The sequence below is a fragment of the Lepisosteus oculatus genome, chromosome 23 (assembly GCF_040954835.1).
Source record: "Lepisosteus oculatus isolate fLepOcu1 chromosome 23, fLepOcu1.hap2, whole genome shotgun sequence".
Classification (NCBI taxonomy): Eukaryota; Metazoa; Chordata; class Actinopteri; order Semionotiformes; family Lepisosteidae; genus Lepisosteus; species Lepisosteus oculatus.
The window spans coordinates 12295112-12313564 of record NC_090718.1 but is presented as its reverse complement, the minus strand read 5'-3'; the positions used below and the strand labels follow the sequence as shown (position 1 = coordinate 12313564).

At 40.3% G+C, this 18453-nt stretch overlaps 5 long non-coding RNA genes across 7 annotated transcripts; 3 read left to right on the top strand and 2 right to left on the bottom strand.

Moving 5' to 3' along the window:
- The first annotated feature begins 724 nt into the window (after nucleotides 1–724).
- Nucleotides 725–5480, top strand: LOC107075624 (uncharacterized). The gene is made up of 4 exons (XR_001477138.2): nucleotides 725–1329; nucleotides 2612–2717; nucleotides 2819–2919; nucleotides 4754–5480. It is a non-coding gene; the product is annotated as an uncharacterized lncRNA (long non-coding RNA).
- An 869-nt stretch (nucleotides 5481–6349) lies between these two features.
- LOC138224868 (uncharacterized) lies at nucleotides 6350–7184 on the bottom strand. The gene is made up of 3 exons (XR_011183326.1): nucleotides 6947–7184; nucleotides 6789–6841; nucleotides 6350–6559 (listed from the first exon to the last, which is right to left on the bottom strand). It is a non-coding gene; the product is annotated as an uncharacterized lncRNA (long non-coding RNA).
- A 1842-nt stretch (nucleotides 7185–9026) lies between these two features.
- Nucleotides 9027–11004, top strand: LOC107075619 (uncharacterized). 2 transcript variants are annotated; one of them, XR_011183119.1, is made up of 4 exons: nucleotides 9027–9241; nucleotides 9370–9421; nucleotides 10184–10233; nucleotides 10759–11004. It is a non-coding gene; the product is annotated as an uncharacterized lncRNA (long non-coding RNA). The 2 variants fall into 2 exon arrangements; XR_011183118.1 differs by having other exon boundaries at nucleotides 9370–9433.
- A 935-nt stretch (nucleotides 11005–11939) lies between these two features.
- LOC107075628 (uncharacterized) lies at nucleotides 11940–13408 on the bottom strand. Its single transcript, XR_001477145.2, has 4 exons — nucleotides 13322–13408; nucleotides 13046–13091; nucleotides 12910–12960; nucleotides 11940–12320 (listed from the first exon to the last, which is right to left on the bottom strand). It is a non-coding gene; the product is annotated as an uncharacterized lncRNA (long non-coding RNA).
- A 3023-nt stretch (nucleotides 13409–16431) lies between these two features.
- On the top strand, nucleotides 16432–17794 carry LOC107075617 (uncharacterized). 2 transcript variants are annotated; one of them, XR_001477123.2, is made up of 3 exons: nucleotides 16432–16627; nucleotides 17505–17592; nucleotides 17706–17794. It is a non-coding gene; the product is annotated as an uncharacterized lncRNA (long non-coding RNA). The 2 variants fall into 2 exon arrangements; XR_001477125.2 differs by having other exon boundaries at nucleotides 16433–16627; nucleotides 17722–17794.
- Nucleotides 17795–18453: the final 659 nt, after the last annotated feature.

The following is an 18453-nucleotide window of genomic DNA, read 5'->3' as shown; positions in this document are numbered from 1 at the left end:
AAATAAAAACGCGTGCCAAATTAAAATACAAAGTAGCGCGCTGATGTTAAAGAGCTACTTAGATGCAATTGAGGGGTGTTTCCGCCGAAATCTGGGAAATCGACATGCAAGCACGACAGAGCAGGAAAAACTGTAAGATATAGCTTTTTACTCACTCATAAAAAGTTAAAAGCGTCCAAATTTGTCACTGTTAAGGTGGGAAGCTCTGTTGTCAAGAAAATACATCAAAAAGTAGGGAAAAATATGAGAAAATCGATAAAACCAAACGTCTTCATTATGGGAGAACCTTCGGGAACAATTACGAGGGGGCGGGGCTTATATAAATACAAAGCTCGCCAGCCAATGGGAGTCATGATATAATGACGTCACATCGACGTCTAATTAAAATTCTCTCTGCAATGTGTTTTGGTGGTGGTGTTTCATCAGAACCTGGAATTCACACCGCTCTGCTTCCACAGCCTCGTCAAGTCTGTTGGGCAACTCACTGGTACCCTGGTTTGACCAACAGGAGCGAGACATCAGCTCTGTAACCAGACGTCTCCAGAGCTGTATATAGAGACTGTATACGTGACTACCGCTCTGTGTGGGCTACATCACCTGACGGCAATTAAAAGTAAATGCGTCTCCCTTGAGTTCATGTGGCGGCGACTGGGAAATTCAGGCTTCTGAAAAGGTCACATTTACTCCAGGAGGAAAAAAAAAAACATTAACGACTGTTCTTATTCAGTGCGGCTTGAAAATCTGTTACAAAACAGTTCAACCTTTATTTTATTTCCAGCTTTCTCGTGAATGCACTTGTCTGGCATTCCAGCTTTTAAGGAAGTCTTTGAATTCACCTCCCGCCTGCGGAGGACTGAGACTGAAGATCGCCAGTGCGGTCAGCACACGGGTCTGTGGCTTATAGAGTACGTTGGTTTATATATCCACACCGACACTCACTCACAGCAGCTGCAGCATTGGAGTGACTGGTGGGGATGTGGAAATCTCCTCATTCAGTTAATTCTGTAATTGTCTAAAACTCCATATTTTGTCCCTGCCTTAACATATACAGTCTATCTCATCATCATAGGGACATCCTACGTTTAGATAAAACAGATTTATATGGCCATTTGAGATGCACAGAAAGATTGCTCCTGATCGGTCTGGCCTCTTGAGATTCAAGATCAGTCCTGAGTTTCCCAGTAACTCAGTTGAACTCCTCTGCCTGATGTGCTGTGGAGCTGCAGTGATAATGGATAATAACTCATTTAGCTGCTGCTGCACTTCAGTGAGAGATAAAGCTGGTCCCCTCCTAGACATCAAGTGCCTTAGAGCCCATTGGAGCCAAAGGTACGTATAAGTATGGTTATTGAGTTTAGTTCGTAATAAAAGGCTTTCAGTGACTGAGTGCAACAGCTTATCTTCTTAAGAAGTTCTAAAAGTCATGTTTTTCAGTTAACCACACTTTTGCTTCCAGTTTCTTTTTTTAAGTCTGTTTTTCATCCTAATGCTTTTCTTGAACTTTTCTGTGTTCAGATTTCTTTTTCATAGTGACTTTCCATATAGCTTCTACCTTTCTAATGTTAATTCTCACTTGGCAAGTGTACTCTTATCAAACTTTTTTCTTCTCCAGTCTCCTTTTGAGTTTCTCTGGCAGTGCAGCTGCGATCAGAACGGTATTAGGGTGTACCTTCTCATTTCTTGCCTCTTAGTTCACTGACATCACAGACTCTGGGACATTTATACCTATTGTCTAGTCAGGGACGTCATCTTGTGAAATGGATACGTTTGACTCTTTCCTTTACTATGAGGTTCCACTGTGTGCATTCTTTGACTCCTGCAGAGGAGAGCACATTATAACAACTTTAATGGTTGCTTCTGTAAGTGGTGTTGGTGAGCTAGTAGTTGACAGGCTTCCCTTTGGATTCTAGTACATTGGCAGCTCCTTTCTCTGCTTTTTTCCAATGTACTCTATATATATTGTTAGCACCTACAAGCTACAAGTTACACCTCCCAACCCCTGAAGTATACTATATTAAATACCCTCAAGATGTTTTATATGCAACATAGTTATGTTCCCTTGTTATTTGCTGCCTAATTTGCTTTTAAACATGTCACATAAAGGCATATGAATTATGTTTTTGAAGGCACTTTGTCCTGGATGTCCCTTACATCTGAGAAGTACAGTATTTCTCATTGTTGGATTTGACAGCTTACATAATTAAGATTTACCTAGCAATTTGTTGGATCATGAGTATTTAAGCTTATAGTGTGCATTTTCTTACAAGTATATAATTATGACTCTATAGAAAATGGCAAGAGACAATTCCTGCAAAACATGTCATAATATATATATTTTGATATCACATTGTTGATAAGTTATAAAATTTCTGGATTACAACCTCTGCAAGTGTTTCATTAAATACTTTGTAAATGTTTTTTATACGTGTTACACCCTTTTGAGATGTGTTTGCAATTGTGTTACTTCTTGTGAAGATTTTGCTTAGACTTGAGTAAATGATACTTGGTCAGAACATAGCAAGTTTAAATCTGTTGTTAGATTATTCTCTTGAGTTTGCTCTTCCACTGCCTCTTCTTCAAACAGTCTGACACCGTTTTCCCAACTGGCTAGGTATGACTGGGGTGGTGTGGACCCAGCTGGGTCCCACAAATATCTCTCACCGGGAAGATTACTTTTGTGCCTGGCCTGGTCCACAGATTCATGCAGAGCACATTACGTGAGTAGATAAATCCCTATATCTGTGACTGATCAATTTCTTATGACAAGTCCCTTCACAGTGGTATAATTGAGTATATGTGCATTGTCTTTTGCTTTCAGACTTGAAGATCTCCTCTCTTGTGGAAACATCCTGTACTTTGGGCCCCTTGGACAGAGGAAAGTGTCAGGATTGCTGGCTGGTGGAAGAGTACAAAATACAGGTAGGATTATCTCTGCTCTCCCAGGACACACCCCGTGTTGTACAGTACAGGGTTCTGTCACAGCTTCAACACAGCAGTCACCTCACTCATGTCCTCTGCCGGCTGGCTCTGACACCACAGCAGGGTTTGATAGGTTAGATTCAAACACATCAGAGCACTGATCCCAGTGAGCCCTGGAACTTGTACAACTCCCAGCACAGCAGAAAACAGCCAGCACCCAGCCTGGAGCACTGTGTCACCACTGCTGCCTGCTTGCAGTGTCATTTTTTAGGTTCATTGGAAGACAGTTACAGGTTTGTCTTTACTTATATAATAAACTGTATTTTAAATATTTATTTTACTTATTTTTGGAATTTACCGTTGTCTGAAGTACAGTATCATATAAAACTGTTAAAGGAAATGGTTAAAGTGTTTTTCTCTTTGTGGCAGAATCAACACCTTTCACAAACACTGTAAATGAAGCCATAGGAAATATAATGTAAGAAAAAGTAAAATAAGAAAGTTGAGCAAGAGGAAGCCATTCTACCTACAGTATCTAGGTCTTTCAGCTGCTACTAACTGATACAAGGAGCTCAGCCACTGTTTCTTGAACACAGGCAGGCTACCTGCATCAACAACATGGCTGGGCAGCTTGTTCCAGATACTACAAACATTGGTGTAGAAAAAGTGCTCAGAAATATAGTGAACCATGCACAATTTAATTCAGACTAATGTGAATATAATACTGTTAAAGTCCCAATCTAGAATATTTTCAAGGAGGAATAGTTATCTTATTTAGTTTAATGTGCACACTCTGAAATGTAATCTTTATATAAAGTCAAACTTGAGAATAATTCCAGTTATTCTTTGTATAAAAACATGTCTATGTATGACATTAGCATCTGTGTTGGCAGAACAGCGTGTGTTTGTTGTAATCGTGCACAGTCTTCTGGAAGATGTTTTTAAGAGTTAGAAATTGTTCAATATTGGTTGATTTTTTTTAACCTTCTTTTTACTTTTTTTGCCAGCACTGTGAATTTTAGTCAGAGCACTGCAACTCCACTGCTTGCTTGCAGTGTCAATTTTAAATTCATTGGAAGACATATTAATAGTTTATTTCTCCCCATCAAACAGATGTTTTCATTTTTTTAAGTATTACCGTTGTCTCAACTACTGTACAAAACCAGTAAGGATGTAGACAAAATGGGTAATGTTTTTTTTTCTACCTTGCATAACTCACTACTTTACAATTAATGTTTGAATACAGAGCATCATACCTACAGTATTGGTATAAAGGAATTACAGGAATACTCTACCCTGACACCAAAACGTTCACATTAAGTTTATCGTTCATGCAGTTTATTTTTTTTAAGTTGTCATTGCAAACACTTTGTTTAAAAAAATAAAAAACACTAACATTTTAATCTCTCTGACTTTTCGTCTGACCCCAGCTGCCCCTCCCTGCTCCTGACACTACAGAAAACCTGTTTATACTTGTTTTCAACTTTGGGAATTGTATTTGAATCTGCAGTTAAACAGATGTGTCTGTATGTATGTGTATATACTGTATGTGCTCTGGGTCAGTGTAAAACTACCCTGCAAAGGCCAGTTACTATCTGAGTAATCCAGAGGGACATTGGGCAGGTCATTAACCTTTACTTTTATGAAACAGACTGAGATTTAGGCTTGTAATGATTTTCAGTATCAGTTCCTATTTATGAAATGCACACAAAATTGTTATATAGCAGTTTTAGTTCTAGGTAACCTTGTCAGGTAGTGAAATCTGTTTTTATATTTATTGATGGAAAAATGATTTTATTTCCAGTGATTAATGATTGTATTTCTCAATTCTCAGCAGTGCTGGCAGTCACAGGCCTTTACCCTGAGTCCCTGAGCTGGGAGCATCATGAGGACACCTGGACAGTCAACACATTCTACAGCTTCACCTGTATAAGAGGTCACTCTTAACAGCAGTTTCTTACATCATTAATAGGGAGTCGTGATGCAGGGTTTTCTCTTTCAGTGGATTAATATTGCTCACTCCCAGTTTTTGAACAAATGTTGATATAAAAAGATTGAATTGTTAGGAAAACAATACAGGGATCATTGTATCACTTGATACACGTCTAATTAAAATTAATATTAATAAACAACCCTGGCGGGCAGAGACATAAATGATGTTTCGCCGATTCTCCATGTTCAGTAACAGCTCTGCACCTGGAGCAACAACTGTTGAACCTCTGTCTCTTGTATTTAAAATAATCTGTTCATACAGTAGTTCAATGTTTCATGTTTTGTTTTTGTAAAAAAAGAGAAAATGTAAACTGGCTTAGTATGTAAACGCAGAATGGTCTTCTTCTTTGTCTTTTTCTGAGTAAAGTCCTGTTTCTTCCTGGTTGTGTCTATGCTGTAGGTACTGTACCGATCTCTTGGAGAACTGGATGGAGATCAATGATTTACATATGTTAAATATATGCCCTAAAGTAGTGAAGAATAGATGTTGCTTTGGAGAAAAGCTTTTGAGTTGGATTCTGCATCATACACATTAAAAGTTAATTCCTTGAGTGTTAAAAGTTGATTTTTTTTCCGTCACTGATAGTTAAGTTTGAATAGTTCATGGGTGCTTCTTTTTAAGATGCAAATGTTAATCTTTGAAAGTAAAATTGCTTCAGTTCTGGGTCTTTCTTCAAAATATCTACCTAAATGTGGAATAGTGTTGCACAGCAGATTATGGGGTGTGTGTTTAGCACCACAGCTCCTGATTTACCATGTGATTCTCTTTCAGAAGACTGATTTGCTCATACAGTGCTGTGATGATTTTTCTCCAAGGTGAGCTCAGCCACAGGAAAGCACATTAAGCTCCCTGAGTTGTTTGCATTCTCTTTCAGGTTCTTGTCAATAACACATTAACCATTTCTACACAGAGCACTTTACAATTAAAATTGGAGGCTCTTGTCCTTCCTGCCTTTAGCTGCTCAGCAGTCTACATGTTAACAGGACTACACACCTGCCACAAGTAGAGCTCAAGGCAGTTAAGGCTGGAGCTGCTCCTCCAGATCTGTATTACTGCCTACAATAGTTTGGCCAAGAGCAATATTTTCTAATAGAGGAATGCAGGATTGAGAATGTATTTTACCAGAATTTTGATGCAAGATCATTCTGTTAGTAAGCAGGTGCTTGTTCACAGGCAGGATCCTTTTGTGCACATACAAGCAACTGGGGTTTTACAGTCAAGTTGCAGGAAAGAAGCTGGTGCAGTACATAAAGAGGAAGATGAAGCACCTAGCTTCATGACCGACGGGCACCGTGAACAGCCTGCAGCGACAAGAGAAACAGCTGTAGGCTCTTTAAAGAGATGGGAAGATCGCACATGGAAACTCGCTAGTCCTAGATGAGGTAACCCCGCTACAGATACATGAACCCCCCTCGAAATTCAGTCATTAAGAAACAATCCTGTAATACATTAGTTTATTGAAAAATTAAACGGCTGTACAGGCGTAACGAATCCAGCCGTTATTAGCCAGTATTGAACATTGCTCAGGCGGTCCGCAGTCTGGAGCCCCGGGAGAGGAAACGCTGCTCTTTCAGGACACAGCCGGAGAGACGGTGGGTAACCTGGGACCGCGAGGGGATTCCGGCTGCTCTCCGGGATCACCTGCCGCTTGAACACAGGAGAGAAAGCGTTTCACATTTTAATACCTTTAGTCACAAGTTTCGGCCTCTCGCCACAGCCGATACAAAGGTAGCTCCACTTTTTGAAAGCAGAAGTAAGCGGCTTATTCGCAGGAAAAAACGTCAACCGGTTCCGAAATTTTTCAAAGTACAAAGCTCTTATAACTTGAAGCCAAGAGGCACGATAAGCAGAGCGCAGACCAGTCGGTTTCTCTCACCTTCGCCGCTCAGCTTCCCAGTTACACGCTATACGTGAGCTCTGCGCTTCGGCCTTCAGACGGTTGTAGAGGACAGGAAAGCAGGGGAGAAGAATCTGCATTAAATAAGAGTACTATCGAAACACGAGCAACATTTCTGGCCAAGCATTAAAACATACCTTGCACTATTGAATGGTAAGACCAGATATTGTACTGTACGTTGCTTTTCACCCGTTTTTCGAAGTGGACAAGTTATTGGTTTAGTTGCAATTCAACGGGTTTTTTTAAAGCAAGGTCATTTTCTTAATTACTCTGAAACTCAGACGCTAACTGTTCCCACCTTAATAGGAAGATGTTCTTTATCCAGATTTCTGCTATATAAACGAAATATCGCGGAATTATTTTCCGTCTACTGCAAAGCTGCTATTTAAAGGCAAAGACGCAATCCATCTGTCAGAACAATTTTTAAAGGAGACTAATTGAAGCCTCATACAAGATTAATCACACCTGGCTTCTGGCTTTTAATTAGAAATGTCTAAAACACGGACTGGATCCTGGAGTTGGCCGTCCCCGCTTTGAAAACATATTCTTTCAGACGCAAGTAATTTGGAGTACAATCCTACTCCATACTTGTAACTGAGCCACTGATGACGTAACCTTATTCAAACTTTAATTGAATATTTCCTATTTGTCTATTCGTTTTCAATTCAAAGTACTTTATTCATCCCCAGGGATTCAGCTCATGAATAGTAAAATGTTAAGAATTAGCGTCATTGCGTCAGAAAAAGTTTCGGAGTTCCTAATTTTAGTTTTGGATCAAGCAGTAAGAATTAAACTGCTACTGTCTTATAGCCCATCTCACCTGTGATTACTGTACTGTACATCACTCATTGACAGCTACCCCAACACTGTACACTGTCTTTATGCCTGCATACACAGTGTACTGTATAGCACTAAATAGAGTTTTGATTGCTTTCAATTAATCAAAATGAAAGTGCATATCGCTTAGAGATTAGAATTATTAGTTAAACCCATAAATACCCGGTGCAAACTGCTTCCGCAGTTCAGTGCAAGCCGTCTGATATTCACAGACAGCATTTTTACCACCTGCACTCTTGACTATAGTAACTTTATCTTATAGTATATTAAATAATAGCATCCCTTATAGCAATAAAAGGATCGATATGATATTACATTGATTACAAAACGAATTAGATCATTATCAATATTCTGTTTGCTGTGCAGTTCACAATCTATGTACATGCATTGCTTTTAATTTTTAAATATTTTATTTGAAGGATTAAACTTCTATGTGGAACCTTATCAAACGTCTAAGAAAATATAAATATATCATTTTGTGACACCTACTAGTATAAAGGAACTAAAGGGATACTCTGCCCAGACACCAGCTGAGTATAACATGTTTAGATGAATGTAATCCCGCATGCCGTTTTTTGTTCTAAATTGTCTTTAGAAACATTTCAGGAATTGTGTTTAAAAAATAAAAAAATAACATATTAATCTCTCAGACTTCACGTCTGACTCATGACATACAGACTCATCCAACTCTACTGCTAATTTTGATACTTCATTTTTCACTCTCGTTCGAAAAGTTAATCATGTCCAGTCGCAAAAAAAAACTAGAAAAATACATTACAAAGGCGTCTAAGTAGGCTTAATGCTTGAAAAGCGAGCGAACGGAGGGAACTGTCTCGTCTGTTGTGACTGGGGTTTATGCTGAATAAGAGAGTTACATGGCCGGTCTTTTGCGTGGCCGGCCTGGTGGCTCCGTGGGTTAATCCTCAGACACTTTCTAAAATTCAGACAATTGGATCAACTCCCAGAGATGCTGGTGAGATGAAAACGAGCCCCGAGCCTCCCCGTCAGTCCAAGATCTAAGCCCCGGGTGTAGCTCTCGTGCTGTCGGGGTGAGTTTGTGTAGGTGGCTGTTCTCTACCACGCCGGCCGTTTTGGGGGGTCCCATTTTCGGGGCCTTCCAAAACAGGGAAAAATGGGGGGTTTAAGTCCTTTATGAATGATTAGTAATTAACTGAATTCTAAAAAGCAGCCCCTTATACCACTGAGACACCTGCAGGACGGGTGTGGCACTAGCAGTGAAAGAGAGGTGCAGTCCTAACTAGGAGCGGCAGGGGTCCCTATCCAGCACATTCCTCTTGATTCGGTCAGCTGGCCGCAAGCTAAACGATCCCGACCGACCTCGTTGGGGGAATGTCGCTGTACTAGGTCGTCCGAAAATTCTTAGCCGATATATACTTTATGTATGATCTGGTGAGTTGAAGTTTCTGTTTATCTCCAGTAACGTCAGTGTTGAAGCCCTTGTAACAGAATCCGCAGCTGTCCGTCAGGACCGGAGCCCGCCTCCAGAGTGACCTTCCTCAGCGGACACGCCCCGTCCACCTGTTCCACAGGTGCGCTCGGCAAGATGGCGGCGGGACGAGCTGGTGCGGCTCGAGGTGCGTTTGCGTTTTATTTTGAATTTTCTTATTTTAAGTGCAAAAAATCAAATTTAACTTTGGGGAAATCAAGATGAAAGTATTTTGTTGTTAATTGTATTTGTTTATCTCTTTTCTTTGTGTTTTAGGACGCCGAAATGAGTGTCCTGTCCGTTTGGGCGTGCTCTCGAAGTTTTAAAAGTTTGTATAAAGGTTCTTATACTATCAATTACATTGTATGTTTTTAAAATATGGAATCTCTAGGTCTGTAGGTGTCTGAGGCTGTAGTTTTTCTTCAAATATTTGCTTTTTAAAGTCCTTAGCTATGTAATGTCCTTTTGCGGATTGGGGCTATAACGTATAAGAACGTTTTTCGTTCCGAAATGATACAAATATTGTCACGATTAAACTGACTAATTCGTTAGCCTTTAATTTCTCCAGGTGCCAAAAGGATTTCAAGAACGGGATACAAGTTATGTATCCCGTTCAAGTTATGTATCCCGTTCAAAGACAAAACGATTTGCCTGCATTTCACCCATTTTATTTTATTTCGAATTTTCTGATTTTAAGTGCAGAAATTCAAATCTCACTTTCAGGAAAACCAGACAAAATTCTACTATAGTTTTTACTTTTGTTAATTTCGGTTGTTTCGGTTTAATTTGTGTTTTAGGACGCCGAAATCAGTGTCCTGTCCGACTGAGCTTTCTCTCGAAGGTTCAAGTTTTCATCAAGGGTTCTTATACTTTGTATCGTTTAAATGTGTTTTTTTCCATCATAGTTTCTCTTGGACGTGCTCCATTAACGAAAAACCGTTTTGGTTTGCCTTACAACATTTGCCTTCTAAAGCCAGTAGCTGTGTAATCTCTCTTGGCTGATTCAAACGCTTTTATAACGCTTTCCTCTCCGAAACTATAGACATTGTAAGGATTAAATGGACTAATTCGTAAGTTTTTCTTTCTCCAGCTAACGATTTCATGAACGGACCTCAAGTTATGGAAAGTGTTTTTTCAAAGGTAAGTTCTATTCCTGTTTTCCACTATATTACCTTCATTTGTGTAAACCTCGATAAGAACACGCATTTCCCAGCATTTTAACACTTGAACGGGTTTATATTACCCAAATAACGTCTTTTGCTGTACTTTAGTTGAATAGAAATAAAAGGCTGTAGGGCTCAGGCTATTTTCTTCATCTATTGAATCAATGGAGGAAACAAACAATACTAACAAATTTAAACGGCGGTTTTCAAAGAAGAGAGTTATATTGAATATGATACGCGCCATAAGCGGCGCTTCATCTTAACTTCATTAGTAGCATTTAATTCTTGTGGTTGAACATGTTTTCTCAAAATGGAGTAGTGGGTTGGAATGTATCCGTGATTTCACATGAAATTACCCATTGCTTGCTTATTGAATTGGAGTGCGTTTGTGAATGTCTTTATTCAGGCAGCGTATTTAAAAAGATAATAGATTTCAAAATGTCAAGTGAATCGATTCTGCAAAGCTGATATCTTAACTTGATCTTTTTTCTTTTGCTTTCAGTTCTGCGGCCCCTCATCCTCAGCGCTCCGTTGAAATCGTATCCACTCCAGCAACTCGTCGTGCGTTGGCAAGTTTTTCTTGACAATGTGTGCTTTTCCTTGAATGTTATTTTTGACAACAGTGCCTGTCATGTACCGATTCAGTGTTGTATCTTGCTCTTAATGTCGTTATGTTGTTAAACTGTTCCCTGTTGACTGCTGCTACTGTATGTGCTGTGCATTCTGAAATAAAAACCGTTCATTTGCATTTTCTGAAATGTCTGCTATTTTTTCAAGGTGTGTTGGAAGGGTTTGCTCTGGGCTGGTGTCTCACTGCTGTAAGTTTTTGGCTGCAAAACCTGGAGAGAGCACAAACAGTTTCCGAGAAACGATGCGATGGGTTGTTCTGTACTTTGCGCCACAGCCGCAAGGGGACACCCTATCGCATCGTGACTTGGAAACTGCGGGGGCTACCCCCTTTTTAAGTCGCTCCAGATTTTCCCGCCTTTTTAGATAGTCTCTGGGGGGTTAGGGTCCCTAGGAGGGAGCCGAGGTACAGCCCCTAGGGGAGGAGAAGGGAGGGAAGCTCTAGCCAAGCCCCCTCACTCCCAGCTGAGAGGTAGGCGGGCTGGAGGTGGCTTTGGCCCGAGAGAGAGGAGGCACCCAGGGTGGACTCAGCCTATCAGTCACAGCTTGCAACCAACAGACTTCTAAGTCCACACCAGGAGACCTGCCTCTCTGCAGGGACCTAGGCCATCACCAACCTGCCTTCCCCTGCTGCTGGGAGTGAGTGGGCTTGGCTAGAGCTGCAGTCAATCACCCAGCCCCTCTCTCCAAAAAGAGGAGTAGACGGGGCTGGGTTTGATTGATGGGAGGAGACCACGCCCTGCAAGAGCCCCGGTATATACTAAGTTTTTTGGCGGGAAAATCTGGACAGACTTAACAAGGGGGTAGCCTCTGCAGTTTCCAAGTCACAAAGCGATAGGGTGTCCCCTTGCGGTCAGTGACAACAAGGAAAAAACAGCCCTTCGCATTGCTTCTCGGAAACTGTTAGTAAAGTCTCTCCGCCAAAAAACTCACCAACACCGGGGTTTTCAGGACCAAGGGTGTACGGAACTCTGCATGAGAACAGAAACAACAAAACACATCAAACTCCAATCAACAATTTATTGAGCGAAAACTGCATACAAAACAAAGCATTCCAGTACGAGCGATGCACAGATTAGAAGTGAAAATTAACACCTTTTAAATTACAAAGCGTCAAAGCAAGGCTACATTAACACTAAAGACTTTTTACAAGTAAGCAGAGTACAAAAACATTAGCATGCAACATTAAACAACGCATTCCATTACATACGACAGATGCACAGGATCTGAAGTGAAAAGTAACATGGATTTAAATGACAAAGTCTCAAAGCACGGATACATTCACGCTAAAAGCTTTTACAAATAAACAGTGTACAAAAAGATTTGCACGCACCTACAGTACACGGAAAAGCACAGAAACATACGGCACATTACTGTTTCTCCAAGGGATTTGTCGAGGCAGCGACCAGAATGAAGACTGAAACTTCGTTGCATTTCCTGCAAAACAGAAATCAGTATTAGTGGTGCTTTCTCGTAATCATCCCAACTAGTTAGATCGAGCTACCTGACATTAGAAGATGAGTTTAAAAAGATCTACAGTTGGAATAAAGCGCTTAACCTGGTGTAACGGGTAACGTTCCCGTCTAACAGGGTATTGAAGAAATCAGGCTTGCATTTAAAGTGTGAGAATATCGAAGGCATAGCACATTCAATAAAGCTACAGTGGTATCGATTGATAGAAACTACCACATTCTACTGTTTTTTTACGATTTCCTTTTTGATTAGCATTCAACATGTTCTGAAAAAGCTGAGTTAACACACGAACAATTAATCCAAATCTTTATAGGCTCCGTTGTGCGCATCGAAAAAGCTCAAGTGATCGCAGTTTTGGCAGAAAATGATTCCTATAAACAGCAAACCTACAGTGCTGTTGGGTCAAAACCACTTCTGCCCTGGAGAAATCTTTTATATCCTAGATTGAATCTTGTTACGACAAGGTGCATCACGTTTTCCAACAAGTTGGAAGTATAGTATATGCTGTACTTCAGTATGATACGTGTAAACGAATGAAAAGGTTTATACTTACATAGATAATTCCAGCAGCTGAGTCAAGCTTATCCTGCCCAAAAACTTCAAACTGGAAACACAAGAACACATTTAGACGCCATTCTAAAGATATTGTAAACCCAAGTTTCTTAGTAAAATACAGTGTTTATACTTACATTCCCATTATTTAGTGCGAATCATATCCAACCCGAAAAAGCTCAACTGAAAACACAAAAACGGAATTTAGAATTCAAAGTATTTAAATTAATAAGTATAAGTTTAAAGCGGTGGTTTTACCACAAATACAAGATTATACACAACTTCTCTGGAAGATAATAAAATTACTTGGTAATTCTTGGTAGGCTGCTTTAGTTTCGAATAAATGCACACGCTTGATTTTGTGAGCAAAATGTATGAAGTGTTTGATAAAGAAACATTAAATAAAAACATACGGAAAGGCGACGTTTTCATTCTGTGAATACAGCAGTGTCTTTATTTCTGCAACAGAGCTTTTCTTCGAAGTAAAATACACACTTTGTCTTTGTAGCGGTTTGTTAAAAACGCGGCGAGCTTTAGAAAAGAAAAGACAGAGCAAAAATGGCTATTTAGCTCCCAACGAATATATGTATTGTAACAGTATTTTACCCAATTTTACTACGAGATTTAGACTAAATAATTACAGGAATTAAATACATTTTATCTACGTACGAATAAAGGAAAAGTAAAAAAATCCACGGAAAGCGAAACAAACTCACCCAGCTCCCTTCTCTCTCACAGAACCTGGTGGACAGGTGAGCGGGGCGTGGCCTGCAGACAATGTCATGCAAGTGGGCGTGGCTACAGGCTGACGTTGCAGTGCGTTTTTTTTCATAGCTCCGCCTGAAAACTCGTGGAAGAAATCGAGCATATTTCCAGAAGCCCCCATGGGTTACAACTTACACTTGTTAACAAGTTACACAAGTTACTCTTGTAACACTTGAAACTATTTTTTTCCCCATGTCCATCAACATACATCTTATCCTTACCTATCCGTAGTATTTGAGGGCCAGAGGAATAAGAATGAAAGAAGTTAGAAATATGTTGGCGAGCAGTGGGGTCTAAAGGTCATAGCAAGACACTTATTGTTGTAGAACTTGATTTATTTTAAAGCTGTGCCCAGAAGTGAGATTTTTTTTCATCTGTAAATTTTTATCATTCACTCAGTTTACTACTTCTGTATTTCTTATTAGTCTTGCCGCTGATGTGTTAATTTAAGAAATTACAAGAAAACGAGAACGTTCAAATGAGAGGACAGTATTTGATCCACGTAGTCCTTTTGATTTCTGGTACCAGTTTGATTGCAAAATCTCATGCAGACATCCGTTGAACGAAGACAAGCTGTTGGTGTCTACAAAATGACTGGTTCACCTGTGCCATTCTCCCACAACTCTTTGTGCAAGGATCTTTTAAATACACTTCCCCATGACATCTTTTCATGTTTCCATTGGTTTGTGTCAAAGTAGCTCACATTGTATTACTGTAACTTAATTTTTAACTGGTTAACTGCATTAACAGGGAGTACTTAAGCCATTAGCACAAGTGCAATGTACCAAAGTTCATATTATATTCAAAGAAATTCAAATTTCTTAACCACAGTGCAACCCCAATTTGTAACTTTAATCCTTACCCCAATCATTATATATGATAAAAGATCAAGAAAGCTTGAGTTTACAAAGGAGGAGGTGGAAGAATATTTCACACAGTGACCCCAGACTACATGGCTACACTCATTAAACCAGACAAACCCACCTATCCTTTTGAAGAGTGGGAACCTACCTGGTGGGAGATGAACAATTCCCTGAAAAGGCCCAGAGCAGGATCAGTGTCAGAGCCAGAGGATCACAGACACTGCGAGAGAATCAGGCGGAGACTCCGGAAGCTGCTGAAATCCGTAGGGAGGAAGAACTACCTCAAAGAAAGCCGACTGTTTGCCGAGAGATGCTTCAGGGCTGAAAGAGGACTCAATGAATCTCAAGCAATTCCATAACTTTTCACTTCTTAATGCGGAAGATAACATTTGTTTCAGAATCACAGTCAGCAGGTTGAACTTTATTGTACTGTGAGTTTCTGACCTTTCTAAGAGGGAATATGTATGAAAATATATGAATATATTTTGGAGGAAGATGTTCATGGTCCATTTCCCATCCCCAGCTTTTTCAAAGTGGTAGAGAACCAGTAAAAGGTGTTAATTAATACTGGGGTTGTGCCTGAGTAAGGGAAGCCAGGAGAAAATAATGATAATTCCACATTTTTAGGGGAAAAAGGATTTACAGAAATCAAGGGATGAAAATGAAAGCCCATAGGTGATGGGGTTGTTTGAGTACATGAGGAAAAACAAAACCATCATCAGAAACAAATAAGATGTTATTTCAGACTCTACTGGTAATTCAAAACAGTCATCCTGATAGTTTTGCCTACTTACCAAGCAGAAGGACCAATTCTCAGTGAAAATGGAAGGAGGTGTCACGCCCTCTGCAGCCAGAGGGCGCTCCTGCTCTTGTCCTGTCCCTAGTTTCCTGTGGTTTGCTGTCCTTCCGGTGTCTCTCTTTCTGGGGCTATATATGTCCGGGTCTCTCATTCACCTTCACCCAGCATTGATGTCCTGAGACTCGCCTAGCATCCAGGTCGCCCCACGTCTGCTGCCTGATGGCATTGGTTTCTATACGACTCCTGAACTGCTGAGCCCGGGCTAATCCCTTGTTCCGCCGCTACGCATATGGGTCTTTTTCCGCTCTCCTGCCTCTCCAAGGTTCATCCCTTCCGACATCCGTGACAGGAAGGTGTTCAACTGGAAAAAAACAGTTAACAAATCATCAGCCAATACAGGGCACCAAAATAATGGAAGGCAAATTTTGTGTCTCAAAATAATGCCTTAATCTACTTTGTTAACTGAAATTACAACACTCTCTATCAATCATGATTATTTTTAAACACAGTTGACTCAGAGAGCAAAGCACATTTTTGTAATGGTCTGCAGCACTGACTTTAACATTAACTGAGAGCTCCATTTAAAATCACAGCAGGCATTGCCAAGTGTTCTGACGCAGTAAGAGAAATAATATTGGGTTCTGAAGTGATTTAAGAGTTAAAATAAAAAAAATCTGTATATGCATAAAGGAATGCATATATAAAACATATTCAAATAATTATATTTCTCTTTTAATCTAGTTATAGTGGAAGGTCGAGAAACAATGTTTAAGCAAACTCTGTTAAATCACTGTGGTAGTGTCTCTGGAAGGCTTCCCTGGAACCTGCCATTTTGGCTCAAGCCCTGGCTGTAGTGTTTCTCTGAGCCAAGATGGCTTCTGCGCAGGCCGGGATTTGGAAGCAGGTGTCCATTATTGAGCTAGACACACCTAGGCATTCCACATGAGGATTTCAGTGCTTTGGGATAGGTTCCTGTGAAATTAGCTAAGCCTGTGTAATTGATTAAGAGGCTTATAAAAGTGAAGCATGGGATACCTACACATTAAACTTGTACTTTAAGTGGGAGAAGGAGAAGGAGAAGGAGAAGGAGAAGGAGAAGGAGAAGGAGAAGGAGAAGGAGAAGGAGAAGGAGAAGGAGAAGGAGAAGGAGAAGGAGAAGGAGAAGGAGAAGGAGAAGGCTTGATGTTTCTGAAGTGTTTTGGGGGAGAAGTATAAGATGTGAAGAGTTGTTGAATTCTGCCAGAGCACTGTTACAGAAGCTAGCTGATCTGTGGGACTTCTGTCAAGTTGAGGTGAGTCTTAAGTTGAGGCTAAACTACCATGATGGAGCTCCTGGTCAGTGGTGCTGAACAGTTATACATATAAAAACATGAGGGAGGGGGACAATCTGAGTTAGGAGGGCTTCTGCTATTTTTAAAGCCTTCCTTTAAATGAGGGTTAGTTTTGACTGCTCTTTAAAAAGGCCTTTGGAGTGGTTTTAAGTGATTATAATGCATTGCATTCTCAAATGCTCATGCTGTAAGTAATTATCCTATCACTTTTCTCTGCCATCACTATTTTGGTTCCTCTTTCTCCTCTTCCTTGCTCACTTCTGTGGTGCACTTGTTTACTGACTAAACCATTTATTGGTTTTTGCTCTTGCCTTTCAGATTTGGATTTGTCTAGCTTCTACTGCCCTCTCCTGGTTTTATTTATTGCTTCTGGGACTAAAGCTACTGTTTGTGGCTTTTTTTTTTTTTTAGCCCTGTCCAAGGTCTATTTCTCTTCCTTTTGTCTACTAAACTGAGGGTTCATGAGTATGTACAGTATTGTTTGGTCTTGCAAGATAGGTTTCCATCACTCATGTCTCTGCCACAAGAGTCCTATTCTAAAGGACTAAGCTTTTAGGCTTTCACATTGGGGGTCTTCCTATAGGTATAACTGGAAGCAGCTTGTCTCTGGAATACATGAACTATAGACACTAAGGGAGAAATAACAGGGCTTGGCTCCTTAAATGGGAGAAATTAAGTGGCAGTCAAACAACCCTGTCCTTCTGTGCTAAAATGCGCTTCATCACAATGTATAAGGCACTGGATAAGCCTATGAGATAGTGTGGGAGTCTTTCAATGATGGCTCCTCAGGTCTTGTGAGATGCATTGATTTGATTTATTTTTTTTTTCCCCTTTTAAGAGGTGCTTTGGATGCTACCCTACCTTGAGCCCTGTTCTTCACTGGGAGCTGAAGCTCCAGAGAGAGGATGGGATGAAGAACAAAGCTGGTATTTGTGTGATCTGACCTGTCAAGTGTTTAGTCCTGTTTATGTAATTGCTTTGTCAATGCAATAAAATAAAGGTGTCTAGGTCTTTTTTTTTTTTATATATATATATACAGCCATTACCTTATACAGTGAGCTCTATCTTCGGTGGTACCAGAACACCAGAATCATCTTGGATGCTTTGATCTGGAGATCAATGCAAGGGTAATACTCCTTCAGGATTGGTTTTTAGGCAGCATTGCCACCTGCTGCCAATTGTCCATCCTAATTCCCATAAGGATTGGTAGTGGGGATATACTGATTGGATTAAGTATTCATTAGGTCTTGCTTCTACTTGATAACTTATTTGCCTCCACAAAGTCATATGGAGTAGTTAAGCAAAACAACAGAATTATAACCTTGCTATCTAACAGACAGAAATCCAAGTGTAATAACATCTGTTATGTTCACTGGCTACTTGGAACTATAAGGGAGGGTCAGGTCTAACCTGGGACTCTCAAACTGCTTTTGGGGAAAGAACTTTCTATAATCTGGACTTACAGGTATTCTAAATTGAGCTGAATCTATACTAGCTAGCAGCAGATTGCCCCTGGTAAGAAGCACCTACCAGTGATCAAAGTTAAATGGAGTAACTTTTCCCAGTGCACCTAGTAAGAGAGTGGGTGACTTATTGGGTTTTTTTTTTTTTCCTCCATCAGGAGGACTGGAGACCCCTGCTCTGGTCTAACCTTTTGTAGAAAACCCCTCTATGGGAGATTATAGTAGCTGAAGACTGCTTCTGGTGGGGATTTCAGTGTGGAGTCCTCATACTTCTGAAATACCAGCTAAACTACTCTGCAGCAGCTGTTGGGGAACAGGCTGGGT